The 20,396-nt window shown below is 42.3% G+C and overlaps 1 protein-coding gene across 4 annotated transcripts in view; it reads right to left on the reverse strand.

The window, feature by feature from the left end:
* FYN (FYN proto-oncogene, Src family tyrosine kinase) overlaps nt 1–20,396 on the reverse strand; it is a 176,090-nt gene that overhangs the window by 92,998 nt on the left and 62,696 nt on the right. The gene's annotated exons all lie outside the window — the stretch shown is intronic.

Genomic DNA, 20,396 nt, shown 5'->3' on the forward strand with positions numbered 1-20,396 from the left:
CATCAACACAGTAATGATATAAAGCAGTTTTTAAAAATAACTTTTCAATGTCTTTGTATTAAGAGTGGGGCTAAATATGGAAAACAGCAAGTTTTCTAGATCCTTCATTAAGCAGAAAGGCTTTAGAAGTGCAAGCACTGACTCCACATGCATGCATTCTGATAACAGCTGCTTTGTTAGAAGAATTTGACTAAATACCCAAAACATATTGGAAAAATGTTTCATCAGAACCAAAAGAGAAAGGAGAAAATATGCTGAGTTTGCAGCCCAAATAGAAAATCTCCTAAGAGAGAGTACGGGTCCAGATTTTCCACAATAGAGGCAGCTATGGAGTTCAAGCTTTGCACGGAAGATTTAAGGCCTGAATTATTGATGCAACAGCATTGCAGAGGCTACAGTGTTGATTATTACACCAGTAACCTTCCCAAAACCATGGCATGCACATGTGTAAGAGGGGAATGATTTCCTGGGTTGGATTACCTTTTTCAGATCAGATAATATGATTATCTTTACACAGAAGTAGTTGAAGGAATCTATAGTATGGGAAAATCCTGATTAAAAAAAATGAGCCTCCAAATCTAAAACTCTTTCTAAATTACAGGAGTTGGACCTACACACTCTGGACCAGGATGGGAAGCAGGTCTACAATACCTTAAGTCTAACTGCTCAGAGTTTGATGTTGTACATAAAGATTTGGCATAAAGGACTAACAGGAAAACTGAAAATAAAACTGGAAAATATTTCCTCTAAAGTATTAGGGTCACAAACACTTGTTATGGATCCTGAAAATAAGACATGGGGGCAAGAGCCCATTTCTGTTAGTTTGGTGGTTAAGAGTAAAATGATCACCAAGTTAATAGCTGGGTGGAATTCCTGAAGATGCTAGAAAAGATTGCATTGAAATCATTTTCTGAGACTTGGTTAAGACACTTCTAATTCCAATACAATCCATTTCCCTCTTAACTGCTAGGCATTTGGGTTGGGAGGGTGGGAAGGGCAATTAAAAAATCTATTTCTACTGCAAAACAATTTGGGTAACGTAAGTGCCTAGGCAGTTAAAGTTTTAAGAGGAGAAAGGCTTTTGGATGCTCTTGAATAGCGAGTGTCCCAAATTGGGATGTATGGTATAGTTATCTTTTAAAGACATGTGAGAGCACAAGACGGTTATTTCAGTTCCTTGCTGACTTTACATTGTTGCGTCAAATTAACCGGTCAAAGTTTGTTTGAATTTCTTTATATCTATCTTGTATTTTGCCTGAATGAAGCAATTTTATACTTTGTTCTGCTAGAAGTTAAAGCAATCAAGCATTTTTTAAATCTCAGGAGGCAGAAACTGGGGCCTTACAACCAAAACCATGAATTTTTCCCTGCAGTAGTTTGGGCTTCTAAGTCTTTCAAGAACTGGACTTCTTGTCCTAAAGAGAGATGGAGAAGCGATGGCCAAAACCCAGGACCTCTCTCATATACCAATCCAATGAAACAACAGGGGCCAGAAACAGAAGTGCAGGATTCCCCTTATTTGCTAACAGACAAAGAGTAAAGGAAACTAAAATATTACATTCTATGGTTTGTTTTAACTGGAATACTACAGAATTCTCACTATAGCCTTGGATACACTTGGCATCTTGCACACTAAAGGAACTCGATACACTAAGCCCTCCCTCCCTCAGTGGAACTGGACAGTAGGGTGGGAAAATATTTGAGACACAGGGTTGACAGGTATTTTTGTTTGACCACAGGTAGGGAATCCTATTTAAGGACCATTTGGGCAGAGTATCTTGTTAAAGGTTCAGGAAATGAGACATTTTACCACGCCTCTAGCCTAGCATTCTAAAAACTGAAAGAAAGGTCAGGGATTTTGTCAAGTTTTGGTATTTTGGCCTCATTTTGGAAAGTAATGTAATTACTGTCTGTCTCTTTATTTACAGAGGAAACCTGGGTTTGAGGAGCAGAAACAAAAGAGTGTTGTTTCCTAAAAAGGGAAGCAACAGTTCTGGTTACAGAGACTTTGGAACCAAATGACAGTGCTGTATAGGTGGTTAAACAGTGGCAGGCTGAGCACACAAAAGACTTCTCCAATGATATAAGTAAAATTTCAAGTTTCTGTAATTTAAGCTTAGAGCCTACTTAGAGGACCTGTTTGTAGCGTCTGTACAGATAGACACACACAGAGTTCATAATTCTTTATTCTACTGTAATACCACCAAAACAACAATCCTTTTAATTGAAGACAATCTGAAATAGGAGTCTGATATTGTTAATAGTCTCCAATCACTGACAGGCACCTTTGAGAGGAGCTAAACACACATTGGGAGAGGCAGGGACAGAAAAAGGCAATAACTTGAATACAAGGTCTAAGCCATAGATAGTTTGGTCTTCTTCCCCGAACAGTGCTATAAGCAGAGCTGGTCAGGAAGCGTTGTGTGGTCCCATTATAAGTTTTTTTTTGTAAAAATAGTTTTAATTAATTTTTCTTCAGAAGTTTTTGGGTTTGTTGAAAATAAAATTCAGCCCCTCTCCCCGTGACACTGAAATTTCAGTTTTGTGATTTTCAATGAAAAAACTGAAAAAAATATATAGAAAATAATGGACATTTCCTTGGAAGTGTCTTCTTCTGTGTGACAAAAATAAAGGGTTTGTTTGGAAAAAAAAAAAAAAAAAGTTTCAAAATGACAACTTTTGATCAGCTCTAGTCACAAGGAGGCTAGCAAGGGTCAGTGCATACCCAGGGAAAGCATAATGTCCGAAGGGGTACTATCCCTATTTGTAGGTAAGAAATATGGGAAACCCAAGAAAACTTTAGATCCATTCCCTTTGTCACATTGGGAGAAAAGAATGAGGAGGAGACAGGGCATTGTGAACAACAACATACTATTTGAAAGGTAGAGATCCTCTCTTCAATTCACTCATTTTGATTTTCAATGTTATCTAAAAATGTACATATGTTATAGTGTCTTAAAACAACCTTTATATAATATTTTAATAGGAATTATTCCTGACCCTTGTCAGTCTCCTCAAAAAAGCAGCAATAAAAAACGTTAGTGCTATCCACACCATCACATTTTGTTTATTCCATCTATTTTTATTTATTTTTTGCCTTGAAGTGTCCCATAGCTTTTCCACCATTAAAGTAAAGTAGCAAAAGCTGGATACTAATATAAGAACAAGAAAGTATAAAATATAAATGTAATGAAAGTTACATACAGAACAATATTTTATTTAGCAATGGCATCTGATATAGCTTTTATACATCATTTATATTACCAAACAGTGGAAGACATTGTATGGATGGAACTCAGAGACATGTAGAAGTCTGGTATAAAAATCATTTTTGAAATTATAACATGTTTTGTAAAAGACAAAACTTTTTTATGGTTATGGCCACTGTGATGGTTACAGCCCACTTTGGTGATATTTCCTGTTTGTTGAGACCACCTTTACTTATTGACACACAGTGTTCAACTAGACATCTGTCACAGAACATAGAATATCAGAGCTGGAAGGGACCTCAGAAAGTCATCTACTAGTCCAACCCCCTGCTCAAAGCAGGACCAATCCCCAGACAGATTTTTACCCCAGTTCCCTAAATGGCTCCCTCAAGGATTGAGCTCACAATCCTGGGTTTAGCAGGCCAATGCCCAAACTACTGAGCTATCCCTCCCCCCCAGGGGGATATTGTGTCATTAATACCAAACACAGAGTTAACTCCAGTATTAACAACGGAGGAAGGCGGCTCACTAACTGACATTAAAATCAGGTATCTTTTTAGCACATGCAAAGGCTCACATCAACTATGAGCTTTGAACCAAGCCCATAGACAGAAAGCTTAACTTTACTCAAATAAATAATAAACCAGAGAAATTAATGAAAGAGCACTCCGGACAAACTCTGAAGGTTCCAACTGAAATATTTATTTTTGTTTTAATGAAAACCACCACCAGTTGTTGGTTAAGGCAGTTATGCCAATGTGATTTCTGTGACTACTGATAATACAGGGACAAGTGGGTGAGGTAATATCATTTATTGAACCACTTTCGGTTGATGAGACACAAAAGCTTTTGAGCCACACAAACCAAGGGAAGATGGTCCAATAAAAAATCACCTCACCCATCCTGTGTCTCTAACATCCTGGGACCAACACGGCTACGATACACTGCATGCTACTGATAATGGTAGCTGGTTCTTATTAGTGAGAAAAGACTTTTGATGCAAAAACTTTAGAGAGATTCCTCTGGCTTATCTACTGGAGAGGAAAGATGACCTTGTTAACCACTGGACTGGGCCTCCGAGGTCTCGGTTCTGGGCCAAGTTTCATGTGGGAAGTCACTTAATCCACCTGTGCCTCAGCTCCCCATCTATAAGAGGGGGATTTAGGAGGGCAGATTTACTCATGTTTGTGACATGCTCAGATATTACAGTGATCAGAGCCATAGAAAAGTCTCTAAATAAATACTGACAAAATACTGCCAGTTTCAATGGCTGGGTTGGATCTGGTTAATAAATAGGCATTATTTAGCCATACTGGCTGCCCAAACCAACCCAATCAGTCTCATATATTTTGGTTCTTATCCTGATACTTCACATGGATTACAGTTAGGAGGAAAAAAGATGAAAACAGGTACAAGTTTAAAAGTTTCGCTAGCACTGAGAAACCTGGATCAGTATCTGCAGTTAGTGAAGGTTCTATTGTAAGATTTGGATCTACTGTATAAAGAAGGGTGGTGTTCACTACTGTGCTAAATACTGACCCTAGTGTATTATAGATTTTAGCATTATAGTTTAGATTTATTATACATCTGTATAAACTTACATTCTCTATTTTAAATGAGTGGGTTTTTCTGATCATATATTAATCTATTAAGTATTACCCACTCTTCAATAGATTGTAATTGCAGGGTGTTACTACAAATTTTGCTCCACCTTTCCTGGTCACACTGGGGTCTCTGTGCTATGCTAGTGACATTGGTATCCCCTATGATTTGTACATTGGCCTTCATATGGTGCGCCCAATTTTATTCAGAATTGAGTGATTTTCTGTGTTCATTGCTTTTCCAAAGCCCACCTACTTTATATTTTTAATCCTATTAAACAACAACAAAAGACACTTCTGAAAAAATACAGAATTGAACACAGAAAAAAAAACACAGGGAAATTATACCTAATTCATACATAAACTGTACAGCTTAAATTCTGCCTACATAAAGCAAACTAGTACCATACAATGCCAAACTATACATAAAGGACTCTTGTCCTGTGAACATCCGAAAGGTTTCCAACAATAAAACCTTTTTTTTTTTTTTTTTTAAATCAAGGAAATGTTTAGGTTACACAGAGAAACAGAGGCATCCCTGTTAGCTTGAAGCCATTCTTTGATAAATGAGGGTTCCAGATGGCAGGCACATAATATGAAAAAGCCCAGTCATCAGGAAGAGGAATCCAGAGGCAGCAAACAGGGAGCTCCTAAGGGAATTGACTCCCCTATTCTTCCCCCGCTGTGACTGACAAAACCCTGGACATCACCAGCCAAATCCATTAAGACTACCCATTGACTTCTGATGACTCTCCTCTCAGTGGGGAGAAATCACAGAAAAAAGAGGGCAGTGTCTATAAGGACGGATGCAAGTAGGGGGTGCCGGCGTTCTTTCGATCGCTGGTGTTTTCATAGATAATTTTGCTCAGCAGGGGCGTCCAGGCACCAGCACGCCAGGCATGCGTATGGGGCGCCCTGCACGGGTGGGGGGGGGGCGCTCTGCCAGTCGCCGGGAGGGTGGTAGGCAGGGTGCCTTCGGTAGCATGCCTGCGGAGGGTCCTTTGGTCCCGCGGCTCTGGCGGACCTCTCGCAGGCGTGCCTGCGGAGGGTCTGCTAGTCCCGTGGCTCCACCGAAGCCATGGGACCAGAGGACCCTCCGCAGACAGGTCTGCGGGAGGACCACTGGAGCCACGGGACCGGTGACCGGCAGAGCGCCCCACGCGGTGTGCTGCCATGCTTAGGGCGGCGAAATGTCTAGAGCCGCCCCTGGCATCAGCAAACTTCAAGACATGAGCAAGGCCGACTGGGTCCCTACCATGCCCCAACGAAAATGGAGACAGGAATAGTATGTTTATCTCCAGCACCATCTCCATAGTATCTAAGCTATGAATGAGCATTCTCCTGGTGCAAGGTTACATCTTGGAAAAACAGATCTCAAAGTCCCAATTGCAGTTGTGAGGATCCATCACTCTTGCAATAGCAGCAAGTGTTTATGTAGAAAAAAACTTTAGGAAAATACTTAGGTATTTTCAGATGTGTTTAATTCAATGTTTTGTCATTTTAAAGAGCATAAATTACTTTTTTCTTCTTTAATCTTCTGTCACATCTGATCTATTCCTTTATCGCTAGCATATGCTTCTTTATCACCTGGTGCCATATTCGGAATTCCCCTGCTCCCTGGCCTGCCACTCCCCCTGCATATGCCTTCCTGTATGGAGCTCCTTTCTCCTCCCACACATGCTGCTTGGAAATCTTCTCCCCTGGATACTTCCCTCACACTGATGGCTCCAGCCCCATTGGCATTCCTACTAGTGCTTTAACTGATGGCGCGCACATCTCCAGTTCACCTGGTTGCCCAGTCCCTGACTCCTTTTACTTCTCCACCTATGTGGCAGGAAGTAAGCAGAATCCTTCTTGTGTTCACCTACTTTTACCGTCATCTATTCTCTTTGTAAGGGAGATCCTTGACATGGACTGAAGCAGCTGGAAGCATGAAAAAAACTGTCACTGCCCACTCTCTAGAGACCACTATTTGAGGACTGCTGATCAAGGTGATGTGTGGACATGTGGCAGAGAAGGCTGAAATATGTACAAACATAATGAAAAACAAAACAAAAATGAATAGATTGGAATGCCTCAGTGTGAATGAAATTGAAGACTCTGTAGATTATACAGTGCAGAGAAACTGCAATCACCGCCTGTTTCTAACTTCTGCTTTTTGAAATATGATTAAAAAGGTCTTGTACTCTTAAAATCTCCCTGCTATTCATTTTTCCTTGCTTTTTCTAAATGAAAACATATTTTAGCTGTCTTCTTTTTAAAATGATTGACAAGCAATGTAATCCATACACGACTCACGCTATCAGAAGTCTGGCTTGGCAATAAGTTTAGGCTATCTCAAGCAACCAAGGGGCTTAAACAGTCTTTAGAAAAAACTATTGGGAGGTTCAATAATATATGCATTTAGACTGGGATATCCTATAGTTTCCAGCTGTTTCTCTCCCTACTTAGTTGCATGCTCAAAAATTGTGTTCTCCTCAAATAGCAGGAAAAAGATTTTTATTAACTATGGGAAGAGTGCTTATATTTTTACACCCAGGAAATAAGAGTACAATGCAAAACCAGCCAGCCAAATACTCTTTATGAATAGGGCCCATAGTTCTCACAATAGATCAGAGCATAACTCTCATAACTGTTTCTTTGGAATGTTGCTGGGATACTGTAGAGGCTCGCTGAAAAGGACAATACCCCACCACAATCATCAGGGCATGAAAATAAAGGGCATTATACCAGTGGTGCATAAGTTGAGCAGTGTTATAAGTATGGTTATTTATTATTGGTATTGAAAAAAGCACCTAAAGCCCTCTTATTACCACTGTGAGGCACTGTACAAACACAGAACAAAAGATATTCCCTGCCCTGAACCAGTTATAGTCTAAGGCCTTGATCCGTCAATGAGTTCTGCATGCATGGGACCCTAGTATTCATGCAGAATTCACCGCAGAATAAATCCCCAATTACGCATTGCTTCCTGCATCCTTCAGATAATTGTTGGGTTCCAGAATTACTAAGAATTTCCAGTAGTCAGGTATGTTCATAGTCACTCCGATTTTTAATATTTAAATTATTACACTTTATATTTGAGCATTTATTTGGTAAAAAATTCTATCTTACCACAGTAGAATCTCAAAGCACTCTACAAAATAACAAATAATTTTCATAATGCCAAAAGGGAGGTAAGGCAACACGGTCAGTTCCATATGGTTAAACTAAAGCAAAGACATTAAGGGGCTTGCCTGAAATCAGAGTAAGTGTGTGACAGAACTGGAAATAGAATCCAAGAGGCTTAGTTTCTAGTCCCATGCTCAAATACACTAAGCAATCTTGTCTTTCCCTGCTGTAATCCTAACGATGCAAACTGTTACATTTCACAGCATCCAAACAGAGAAGTTAGACAGATACATCAGATACATTGCAACCTTCCAACAATAGTAACACTATTTCTTAGAATTCAGAACACACATGAAACAGAGAGAAACAAAACTGGCTGCTCCCAAAGGCAGAGTGGCACAACTCACCCCACCTTACTTAAAGGTGGCTGTTTGGAAAACTGACACCAATCGCAGGCTTGGATACAGGGACTCCCAACCCTGCAAGTATCAGAGGGGTAGCCGTGTTAGTCTGGATCTGTAAAAGCAGCAGAGAATCCTGTGGCACCTTATAGACTACCTTGGAGGTGTTGGGTTAACCACTTCGTCAGAACGCAGGTAGTGGAAATATCCAGGGGCAGGTATATATATGCTAACAAGCAAGCTAGAGATAACGAGGTTAGTTCAGTCAGGGAGGGTGAGGCCTGTTCTAGCAGTAGAGGTGAGAAACCAGGAGGAGAAAACTGGTTCTGGTAATTGGCAAGCAATTCACAGTCTTTGTTGAGTCCAGAGCTGCATAAATTTTGCAAATGAACTGGCTCAGCAGTTTCTCTTTTGAAAGTCTGTCCTGAAGTTTTTTTGCTGCAGGATAGCCACTTCAAGGTCTGCTATAGTGTGGCCAGGGAGGTTTGAAAGTGCTTCTCCTACAGGTTTTTGTATATTGCCATTCGATACTGATTTGTTGTCCCTGCAAGGAAGACACAGTAAGACCCGCTGTCCCCGCTACAGCTTGCAATGCCAACACATCCTCAATATACCAACTGTTTTTTCAAAAATCTTTTAAATAATGTATGCTCCGCCATCATGGGTTTCATGACCTGTCCCCCTAGACCAGGGGTCGCACCTCTGGCATGCCGTTCGCCAGGGTAAAGCATCCTGGGGAGCCGGGCCAGTTTGCTTACCTGCCGCGTTGGCAGGTTTGGCGATCGCGGCTCCCACTGGCGGGTTCGCCATCCTAGGCCAAATGGGGGCAGAGGGAAGCGCTGCAGGCTGAGGGATTGCTGACCCCGCTGCCCAAGACACTCTTGTCCTGGGGAGTAGAACATTTCCTCTTCAGCGTGCCAACAACCATTATGCAAATTGCACATAGTTCGTACCATTGGCAGAGCAAGCCTAGAGAGGGCACCAGGTCAGCTGCTCTGGCAAGCTCGCCCCATCAGCATGCTAAGTGGCTGCAGCTATCTTATGTTGTATCGGGCAGTGAACACTGCAGTCTGTGCGGGCTAGTGTGGAAGGTGGGAGATGTGTATGGGCATAGACTCAGTTGTGAGGCACTGGTCTGCAACACCACACGGATTGGGGCGTGACCACTACATCCACGTGTCATGGATTAATTCCAAATCTGGCCTTAGCATCCAAAGATTGGTACCAGCATGAAAGCCTCTAAGCTTAATTACCGCACTAAGATCTGATAGGCTGCCACCAAGCCAGGAATTTCAGTGCCTGGTACACTTGGTCCCCAAAACTTCCCTGTGGGACCCCCAAGATCAGATGCCCTGAGTCTCCTAAACAAAGGGAAATAAACCATTCCCCCACTCTCTCCACCCAAGAATTTGCCTCTCTGGGCTAACCTGGAGTTTACTGTGGCAACTCTTTACATCCATACAAAGAACATGTCCTTCTCTTCACAAGAGACAAACCCAAAGACAAGAAAACAGAAAAGATTCTCTCTCTCCCCCTTAGCTCTTCCCGCCCTGGGACACTAGGAGAGTTAAACACAGAGAGGCAGTTTTTCCCCTCCCCCTGTCTTTCCTTCTCTCACCAAATTTCCTGGTGGGTCACTAAGAAAAAAAAATCAACAGGTCTTAAAAGCAAACTTTTAATTAAAAAAAAGAAGAATAGAATAACATTCTCTGTAATCTAGATGGTAAGATACAGGGTTTCACTTATAGAAAATGATAACAATAGAAAGGATAACAGCCCTTATCCAAAAACACAATATCAATTAAAGTGCCAAATACACATAAAGGCTCCACCAGCCAGATACACAGATGCCAAATACAGCAAAACAAATTTAAAAGACTAAGAACTTTTGCTACCTTTGTACTTTACAACTAGGAAACAGAAGATTTAGTAGGACTGGAATAGATCCTCTCATAGCTGTAGAGAGCACGAACAGACAAAGACCCAAGACCAAGAAACACCCACAAATTCCCTCCCTTAAGCTTTGAAAAATCCGGTTTCCTGATTGGTCCTCTTGTCAGGTGTTTGGTTCCTTTTGTTAACCCTTTACAGGTAAAAGAAACATTAACCCTTAGCTATCTGTTTATGACACCACGTTAGCCACAAGAAGTGTTGGAAGTATGGTACTATAATTCAAAAGTTATATGGGACTGCAACAGAATAGGTATGACACATACTTCAAAAAACTTTTCCCATGAAGTCTAAGGAAAAAAAAAAAAAGAGATTATTCTTTTTCTATAAACAACCACCTACACATGCTCATGTTCTATGATGTGGCATATCAGGGACAGTAAGACTTGTTGAAATTTAATTTCGTAAAAATGCACAATTTGCAAATTCATTTCTCTGTTAAAGTTCATTCAGCAGAAGAATGTTAATGTAACAAAAATTACTGCAACAAGACTAGACCACATAAAAAACCAAATTGTATGACAGAAACAAAGTTAAAAATACTTCAGAGTTCATTTTTACTTAACTGAATTTTTATATCACAGTCTGCTTAAGATCTGGCAATATGGGAAAAAGAGTGCTATTAAGCAGGTGGAATTGAACTTGTCAAGATCAAATGAAGATTACTGAAGAAAGCACTTAAAATCACAAAAAGAAAGCATGACATTAATAGCAGCTTCACTGCAATCTGGAACTTGAGTTAGTTACTCTTTAAAGGGACACTAAAATCATTTTATCTACAATTTGTTTTACCTATTATTGTTTCAAGTACAACTAATACTATTATAAATGATTTTTCTAATCTTTCAGTTATGTTTCAGGTTTTACTTTGTCCATTAGAACAGTGGCTCTTGACCAAGGACAGATGTCTTCCAGTGGGTACTCAGCATTTCTCAACCTGGAAGTTGTGATTCCTAAGGGAGTCACGAGATGGGTTTAGAGAGGTTGCAAATGCAGGGCCAGTGTTACGGGGTGACAAGCAGATCAGCTGCCTCTGGCCTCACGCAAAGGTAAGTTACAAGCTTCAACTCCAGATAGTGGTGGCAGGCTTCAACCTTGACACTCAACGATCTGGCTTCGGACAAGGCTCACAAGTGAAAAACAGCAAGACAAATCAGCTTCCTGAAAGGGGTACAGTAGTCTGGAAAAGTTGAGAACCACTGCATCAGGCAGTAATTTGTGCATAGCAAGTATCCTTATTTGTCATACAGCAATAGAAGAGAGAAAACAGCTTTAAACTAGAAAAATGTTGTTGTAAAAACTACTGTATCTGTTGTGGGGGAAGGACCAGAGGTAGATGTAGTTCTTTAAACTACTTTAAACTTAATTAAAAAAAGAAAAAAAAAGTCTTCATTTTGAATTCACCACTATCTTTTAGAGGGGAAAAAACCAAACAAACAGAGTCACAGCTTTTTGAGAGTTTTCATTCTCAAAACACAAACCAAAAACCTTATACAAATGCTTCCAAAATAAACAAAATGAAGAAAACAGGAAATTAATTTTTCAGGACAACACACAGTACAAATGAAAAGATTTTGCATTGACATAATGCTTCAGTACAGAATTCATGCATTAGAGACTGTACATTTAGTTTTTCATTATATCCAAAAATACAGCAGTTCTCCCCTTAAAAGAGAGAGTCCCAACATGAATTAGAATAATACAGTCGTACATGTAATCCTAGGATTGTGCTATACTAATGTAAACATCTGGATGTCAAAGACATCATTTTGCTGGCAACTGAACTACAGAATTCTATGGGTTAAAATGGCATACTATTTCCCTAATAATCTGCTCTAAAACAACAAACAGCAGCAGCAGCAGCAGCTCCTCCCTCACTTTTAGCCCATTACATTAAACAATGAAAACACTAAAAGTGGCATTATTAGCACAGAAAATTAAGGTTTAAGGCAGTACTTTAACCTCTAGTAACCCAGAGCACAATTTGGCCTATTGTTTTCTGCACATTTCAGATGTGTCATTGGTTTCCTGCTTAACATTCTTTTATTACTACATAACTGTATAAAACAAATCTTGTCTCTAAGGGCAATACGTTGCTCACATCCTCATAGTAGATTCTTGACTTCAGTATTCTGCTCTCCCTATGTTCATATAATTCTTCTCATTGACGTCAATGGGAGATTCTGCTCTCTCGACACGGGCCCAAATCAGTCAAAATCTATTAAGAGTAATTAAGGCCTTGTCTCAATTAGACAATATTTCATGAAATTTCCTATTGTCGCTACGACTGTTTCATCATGTAGCAGTGGGAACTGGCATATTAGCCACCCTGTCATCTATACCTGCTCTGAGCATGGTTAGACAATAGTGATTAAAATGCTGATAGGTATTCAACACTAGCGCACCCATCGTCATCTATGTAGCTGCACCAGTGTAGAACAAAAGTGGAAAGTTTTAAAGCACAGCCTGTGAAGATGAGAGAGCAATGTTTTGCCCTTAGTTTTGTCCCCTTTTCTACATGCTGTGAATTGCAACACTTTTTAAGTCACCTAACTTAAATAGTTAAAAAACAACAATATTGTTATAAGGGCAAACTCCTTTTGTGTCCTCAGTTACTGAGCTGACCCAGAACACTGGTAAGTTTCTTCTACTTTCAGTTTTGCAGGTTTAATCAAGTTTACAATGAAAGACATTATTTTTGAACTCTATAATGTACTGTCAACGATCTACAGTGCAAGGCAAGGCAAAAACAACTGTGCAAAATGTTTATAAGTCTCCTTTGTATTGCTGAAAGTATCTAGTCTGCACTTAAACAGGAAATGTCACATTTGATTTTGACCTAGAATCAAATATACTCAGCCTCTTAATACAACACACATCATTCATAGTGTACTGAACATGAATTCCAACTGCAGAATGTGGGATATCAGAAGCAGAAGACATTTGAGAAAGAACATTCAGAATAGAGAAAATGCATTATTTGCAGCAGTGAAGACTTTTTTTTTTTAAATGGAGTCTGAAAGTCTACACACTGTAGAATCAGCTAAGAGTCCTGTGGCATCTATTATAGACTAACAGACATATTGGAGCTTGAGCTTTCGTGGGTGAATACCCACCTTGTTTGTTAGTTTATAAGGTGCCACAGGACTCTTTGCTGCTTTTGCAGATCCAGACTAGCACGGCTACCCCTCTGATACTTGACAATGTAGAATGTGTCAATAAAATCGGTGAAAGTACACACACACGCGCACACAAATTCTATGAAGAAAACAGCATAAGCCACCCAAAGTCACGTAATGAGGCAAGAAGTGTGTGAGTGAGTGAGAGAGCGAGAAACACATACATGTAAAATAAAAAGTTTCCCTAAAAATTCTCACGTGCTCTGGAGAATTCTACAGGACACTGACTGAAATGGAATGAAATTTAATAGTGCAAAGTCATGCACTTAGGAAGTAACAAGAATTGTTGCTATAAGCTGGGAACATATCATATGGAAGCAACAGAGGAGGAGGAAGAAGAGCTGGGTGTACTGGTTGATCACAGGATGACTGAGCCACCACTATGATGCAGACATGAAAAAGGCTAAGCCAATACTAGGGTGCAACAAATGAGGTATCCAGGAGAGACAGGGACGGTCATTATACAAGGCACTGCTGAGACCTCATCTGGAGTACTGTGTGCAATTCTGGTTTCCCGTGTTTAAGAAAAAGGCATTCAAACTGAAAGAGGTGCAGAGAAGGGCGTCTAGGATAATCAGAGGAACTGAAAACCTACCTTACAAGAGGAGACTCAAAGAGCTTTACTTTTGTTTAGCCTAACAAAACAAAGGCTGAGGGGAGATAGGATTGCTCTCTATAAATACATCAGAGGGATAAATACCAGGGAGGGAGAGGAGTTGTTTAAGTAAAGCACCAATGTGTACACAAGAACAAATGGATATAAACTGGCCATCAACAGGTTTAGGCTTGAAATTAGATGACGGTTTCTAACCATCGGAGAAATGAAGTTCTGCAGCAGCCTCCCAAGGGAAGTAGCAGGGACTAAAACCTAACTGGCTTCAAGACAGACCTTCATACATTTATGGAGAGAACGGTATGTTGAGAGTGCCTACAACAACACGTAGCCCATCTGCGACTGCTAATAGCAAATATCCACAACGTCCAGAGACAGGACACTAGATGGGGAGGGCTCTGAGTTATTACAGAGAATTCTTTTCCACGTGTCTGGCTGGAGGGTCTTGCCCACATGCTCAGGGTCCAACTGATCACCATATTTGGAGTTGGAAAGGAATTTCCCCCAGGTCAGACTGGCAAGAGACCCTGTGGTGTTTTTTTCCCCCCTCTGCAGCATGGGCCTGAATCACTTGAGGTTTAAACTAGACTAAATGATGGATTCTCTGTAACTTGAAGTCTTTAAACCATGATGTGAGGACTTCAGTAACTCCGCCAGAGGTTCTGGGGTTATTACAGGACCGGGTGGGTGAGTTTCTGTGGCCTACAATTGGTAGGAGGTCAGACTAGATTACCAAGATGGTCTCTTCTGGCCTTAAAGTTTATTAGTCTAGAAGGAGATCTCCTTTACCATCTGTATGAGCTCCAAAACATTTCAGTGAGCCAGAAAGTGCCTTTTTGCCCTGTTAAAAATTCTTCTCTATAGTTGACTGACTGGCAGAATGTGGATGGGAAATGCACTGAGCGTGCTCAGTACATCTCTCAAAATAAACGCATGCATCAGACTGTCCAATGCAGGAATATGTTTAAATGGAATCTAATTTCATTTCTGAGGAGAGAGAGTTTAAGGTGGTTTCTTAATGCCTGAACAGACACTGTGCAGCTACTGGTGGTGAGGTGTATAGGGTTATGTCTGCACTGCAATGTAAGCCCAGAGTTAGTGGGACTGGAGTCAGCTGATCCAGGTTAGAAAACCCAGGACTTGAGCATCTACACTGATGATTAGCTTTACATTAAGAATCTTCTAACTTGGGTTCAAACCTGAGGCTCCGGTGCCCACACGGCAACATTCAGACTTGAGACAAACTAACCATATCACAGATTCCTTTGCGCACTCCTGACGTGTAGTTGTTCTAGCCCTTTTGTGCACTGTGGGAAAACCTGACTGCCCACCCTGCATGTTCCAGGAAGTTTGAACAGCCCACCAACACAGCCTACTGATCAACATGGAGAAGACCCCTTTTCAAGAGCTTCTCTTGCTTGCACTTTCACTCCTGTGTCAGGGATTGGGTAGAGCTTCTAGGAAGTGCTGGTGGATGTTTTGGTGGCATTTTCTGACCTACCAAAGGCACCTGACAGAGCTTATGATGGAGGAGTACCATCACTCAGGCATGACAGACTTGCACTGGCTGACGCTGCTCCGTACCCTTGGTATAGCTGCCGACAGCCCCTACGTAGGCTGGTGCTTCTGGCGCAGGGCCACAAGGACAGGGTGGTGGGATCACAGTGTCATGCAGATGTCGGATGACCACCAGTGGCTCCAGAACTTTCACATGAAGACATCTATATTTCTGGAGCTTTGTGAACAGCTTGACCCAACCCTCCAGCATAAAGACACAAGCTGGAAGCCACCATTGCTGGTCCAAAAGTGGGTTGCTATAGCTGTCTGGAAGCTGGTTACACCAAACTGCTATTTTCTGTTGCCAATCAGTTTGTTGTAGGAAAGTCTACTGTGGATAAAGTGACGGTGGCGGAGGTTTCTGAGGCAATCAGGTGGGTGGTTTTCACAACATGGCAGGCATAAAAGATATTCCTGACTTAACTGCTGGCTTGGAGAGAGTAGGGTTTCCAAACTGCATTGGGGACACTGATGAGACTCATGTGCCCATAGACTGCCCTCCTTTGTACTAATCCATTTTTATGTAGGCCTTTGTGCATCACAGAGGTTGATTTATGAATGTTAATGTAAGCTGCACTGGGAAAGTTCACAATGCCAGGGTTTTTCACCCATCAGGAGTCTACATTCATGGACAGACTGGGATACGATTCCCACCAAATGTCAAACAGAGTTACTGTCGCCACCAATATTCTGGGGGACCCCGCACAATCCCTTTTGCCCTGGCTTTTAAAACCATACCCAGACTTCAGAGGCTGGCAAACAAGTTTAATTACACTCAGCTGGTATAGAATGACTGTGAATGTGTTTTTGGAAAACTGACATCCCGTTGGAGGTGTTGACAGATCCATTTGGATTCCACTGTGATTAATGCTTTCACATCACTGTGGCTTGCTGCGCTCTTTGTAATCTTTGTGAAGCCAGAGGTGAGCCATTTCCTCCTGAGGACCTATGACAGCGAGGGGCTACTGAATCGGTACGCTCAACTAGAAAGTGCCCGTAACACTGCTGGACCTGGATGCACCTGAGCAAGAAAAAAATCAGGGATTTTTTGTGCTCTCACATTATGGACTTCCATGGTCCAATGGAAGAGGTGGAATAGTACCTTTATGAATGTGCTTGTCGGGGGATGGGACTTGATTGACATGCAGTCTGCTTGTGAATGATCTGATTATTTATGAAATGGGGGTTGGGTGGGGGATGTTTCACATTACGGATTTATATAAGAAAGTGACTGAAGTGTGGATTGCTGTACCCAACTGTATAGAGGAATAGTATTCATATACTAATTCCCAATTGTTCCTGATCATGTGCTTAGCTTTATTTCAAATACAGATTGTATGATCAGATCCAGTGATAGCAATAAAAGCAGCAGAGAATCCTGTGGCACCTTATAGACTAACAGACGTGGGTGTTATAACAGTCTATAACACCCACGAAAGCTCACGCTCCAAAACGTCTGTTAGTCTATAAGGTGCCACAGGATTCTCTGCTGCTTTTACAGATCCAGACTAACACGGCTACCCCTCTGATAAGTGATAGCAATAAACTTTGTTGATGACATAAAAAGCTTTATTTATAAACATGTATTAAAACAGCACAACATTCACCCATTGCCAGGCAGACCTGCTGCCATTAACTCATCAAAATGCATGAAGTGCAAGTAGTGAAACCATGTACATAACAGAAATTCCCTACTATTGCATGTCTCCCGTTCTCCATTCCTTTCCCCCATTTTCCTTGCAGTTGGTGCTAGGGGAGAGAGGGGATGACATCCCAGGAGAGAGAGTCAAGGTGGAGGACTGCATGGGACTAAGTCGCCCTGCCCAGCCACTTATGAGGCATGGTTGCATGGGCCACCCAGACATGGAGTTTTCCAAGCTGTTTGTAGTCTGAGGTACATTGCAGGGGACTCAGGCTGTGCTGTGGGAGAGGGAGCAGGAGCCGGTACTCCTGCAGCAGTGATTGATATGAGTCGTTCCAACAGTTCTCTCTGCCGAGCTCTGTCTTTCCCCCCCAGCTGCTGCTCCTATTCCAGGAACTGTGAAATAAGTGCCTGCTCCTGTGCTGAAACCCTGTCCTCAAGCTGTGCAGCCTGAGCCTTTCCTCTTGCCCTAAATCCCTCCACTTCTGGTACTGGAGCTGCTTGTTGGCCCTGTCAAGAACTTCAACTATATCTTCATCATGGAATGCTCTCTCTTGCAATGGTCCATAAAGGTACATTGGGCCAGGCTTGTACTGCACTGTGGGGATATTAGGGCCAGCAGAGATTGAGAGACCTGGAACAGGACAAGACACACTGGGTGTTGTCTCAAATAGCTCGGTGAAGGAGCACAAAAATAATTCTTGTGGAATTTCAAGGACAAATGTTACAATATATTGAAATTCAGTTTTGTAAAGTAACATGGATGTTTCAGTCCACAGAAGCCGTCTGTACACAGCCTGGTAAGTCATCGTGAAAGAATTGCAGAGACAATGGTAAATTAAAAACTCAAAGCTGTTTGTTTTCCAAAAATTGCAGAACTACTGGGAGTGGGATGGGAGGGGGTGGCCAGTGGCCTTACTACAAGCGCTTTTCCCATCATGTCCAGCCTTTCACACTTTGAAGGACATAACTGTTGTTGCGGTGCCTGATTGGCAAAGAGAGAGCTCATTCAGGGAAATTACGGGAAACCTGCAGTATATGCAGCTGAGAGGGGCAGCTGCAGGCACCAGCACACCAAGCGCATGCCTGGGGCAGCAAGCCGCAGGGGGTGGCCTGCCAGTCACTGTGAGGGCGGCAGCCAGGCGGCTTTTGGTGGCATGCCTGCGGGCGGTCTGCCAGTCCTGTGGTTTTGGTGGCAATTCGGCGGCGGGTACACCGAAGGTGCGAGACTGGCGCAGGCATGCTGCCGAATACACGTTACCAGCGGACCTCCAGCAGGCATGCCGCTGAAAGCCACCTGACTGCTGTGCTTGGGGCAGCAAAATACATACAGCCACCCCTGGCAGCTGAAGTATTCAAATGTATAGTGACTGAACAGCACACATGTGAGTGGAGTGGGCTGGTCAGTACCAGTGTAGACCCGGAAAATATGCCCTTCCCAGAAATGTGACTACTTATCTATCTGGAGTCCCTGCTTCAGGAATAGTTTGCAGCTATCAGCACCCAGCGTTGAATCAGAATTAATGAAGGAATCAACAGGATGCTGTGTTAGTTTCTATATGGCTTAGCTGGTTATGGCTGCATGCAAACATGCAGAACTGCATAGCCTTCTGCCTCTCCGCCCCCAGCACATTTCCGGACAAAAATTCAACCCCGTCATACTTGGGACGAATGATTTTTTTAATCTATGGACTGCATCTAACTGAAATGGACTAGATGTATAAATTGAACACATTTCTCTATCCCCTCTCCTTCCCACTCCTGAATTCACTGTTTCCAAGCAACATGATAGACAGTTGAGTGGTTACAGAGCAGCAAACTTAAAAGTGATGCCAACGTAAGGTTATTTTTAAAAAGCAGGACTGACCCATGCATCCAAAGAAGTGGGAATTCACCCACGAAAGCTCATGCTCCAAAACGTCTGTTAGTCTATAAGGTGCCACAGGACTCTGCAGTTTTTAGTAAAAATCTCTCTCTCTCCACCACCACCACACTTAAAAGGTGTTCTTACAGTTTGCATTTCCTGGCTGCATTTCCATACTCCATGCAGTGGGGGGAATGGAAAGGAGGGACTCCAAGGCTCTAGGATACAATCGGCCATTAGCAGATACATGCTGTTAGTCAGGGCTTCTCATAACTTTTGCTTTAGTTCATAGAGTGGAAATCCCTCCTGTTACTGTAACAACAAAACTTTATAATGGTTCCAGAAACTTACTGGGCTCAGGGGTGGTTTCTGTGTCTGCCGCAGGTACCACAGCAGTCTGTTCCTCAGGAGGTACATCAAACAGCTCCTCAAAGTATGGACCCAGAATGTGCTGCTGCTGCTCTTGTTTCAAAGCCTGCTCTGGGGCTGGTTTCATCAACAGAATGACTTCATGAGCCTCATTCAGCACCTGCTGCTGGCTCCTATGAGACCCATGCTGGATTCTGGGGCCAGCAGGGCACTATCCCAGCTGACCAGGTCATCATGCACCATGATTGGGTGCAGTGCTCAATGCAACTCCTAAAAAAATGGGTTTTTCTGTACTTGCTCTTGAGCAGCTTAGTCTGCTCCCTGTGCTGGTCACCAGTCCGGTAAATATGAAAAGATGCCAGCTTCTTCGCTATTTGCTGATATCTGCGGTCATTGCTGAAACTTTTGCTAAAATGCAGTTTTACCGGCCTTGCACCAGAGATTCACCAAATTCGATCTGTGCTCCCATGACCATGAAGCAGTTCACTTGGGGGGAAAAAAAAAAAAAAAAAAGCATATTCTGGTTAGTCTCCATTGCAAACACAGAAGGCTCTTTGGCGGGGTGTTTGCAACCCGGCAGTCAGAAGACAATGGAGGGGTTAATGCTGACTCTCTGAGCTGCTGCAGTACGCCAAGGGAAGGTTGCTTCTGTTTTTACAGGAGTTGATTGAAGATTCTTAGGAGAGGGGGATCAAAGGAAGTTGGCTTGTGGAACTGGGACAGGGATCCTAGGATCCCTGTCAAGAGAGGCTGTGTCTACACTGCAAAGCAATAGGACTTGAACCCTGATCATGGCTTAACTCTTGCTCAGACCCTCCAGGGTCCTGGGGCACTGGGTCCAAGCCCTGGGATAGCAAGATTTGTGTGTAGATGAAAGGCAGGGGCTAGGCTTGAGCTTGA

This window comes from Chelonoidis abingdonii, chromosome 3, assembly GCF_003597395.2.
Source record: "Chelonoidis abingdonii isolate Lonesome George chromosome 3, CheloAbing_2.0, whole genome shotgun sequence".
In the NCBI taxonomy this organism is placed as follows: Eukaryota; Metazoa; Chordata; order Testudines; family Testudinidae; genus Chelonoidis; species Chelonoidis abingdonii.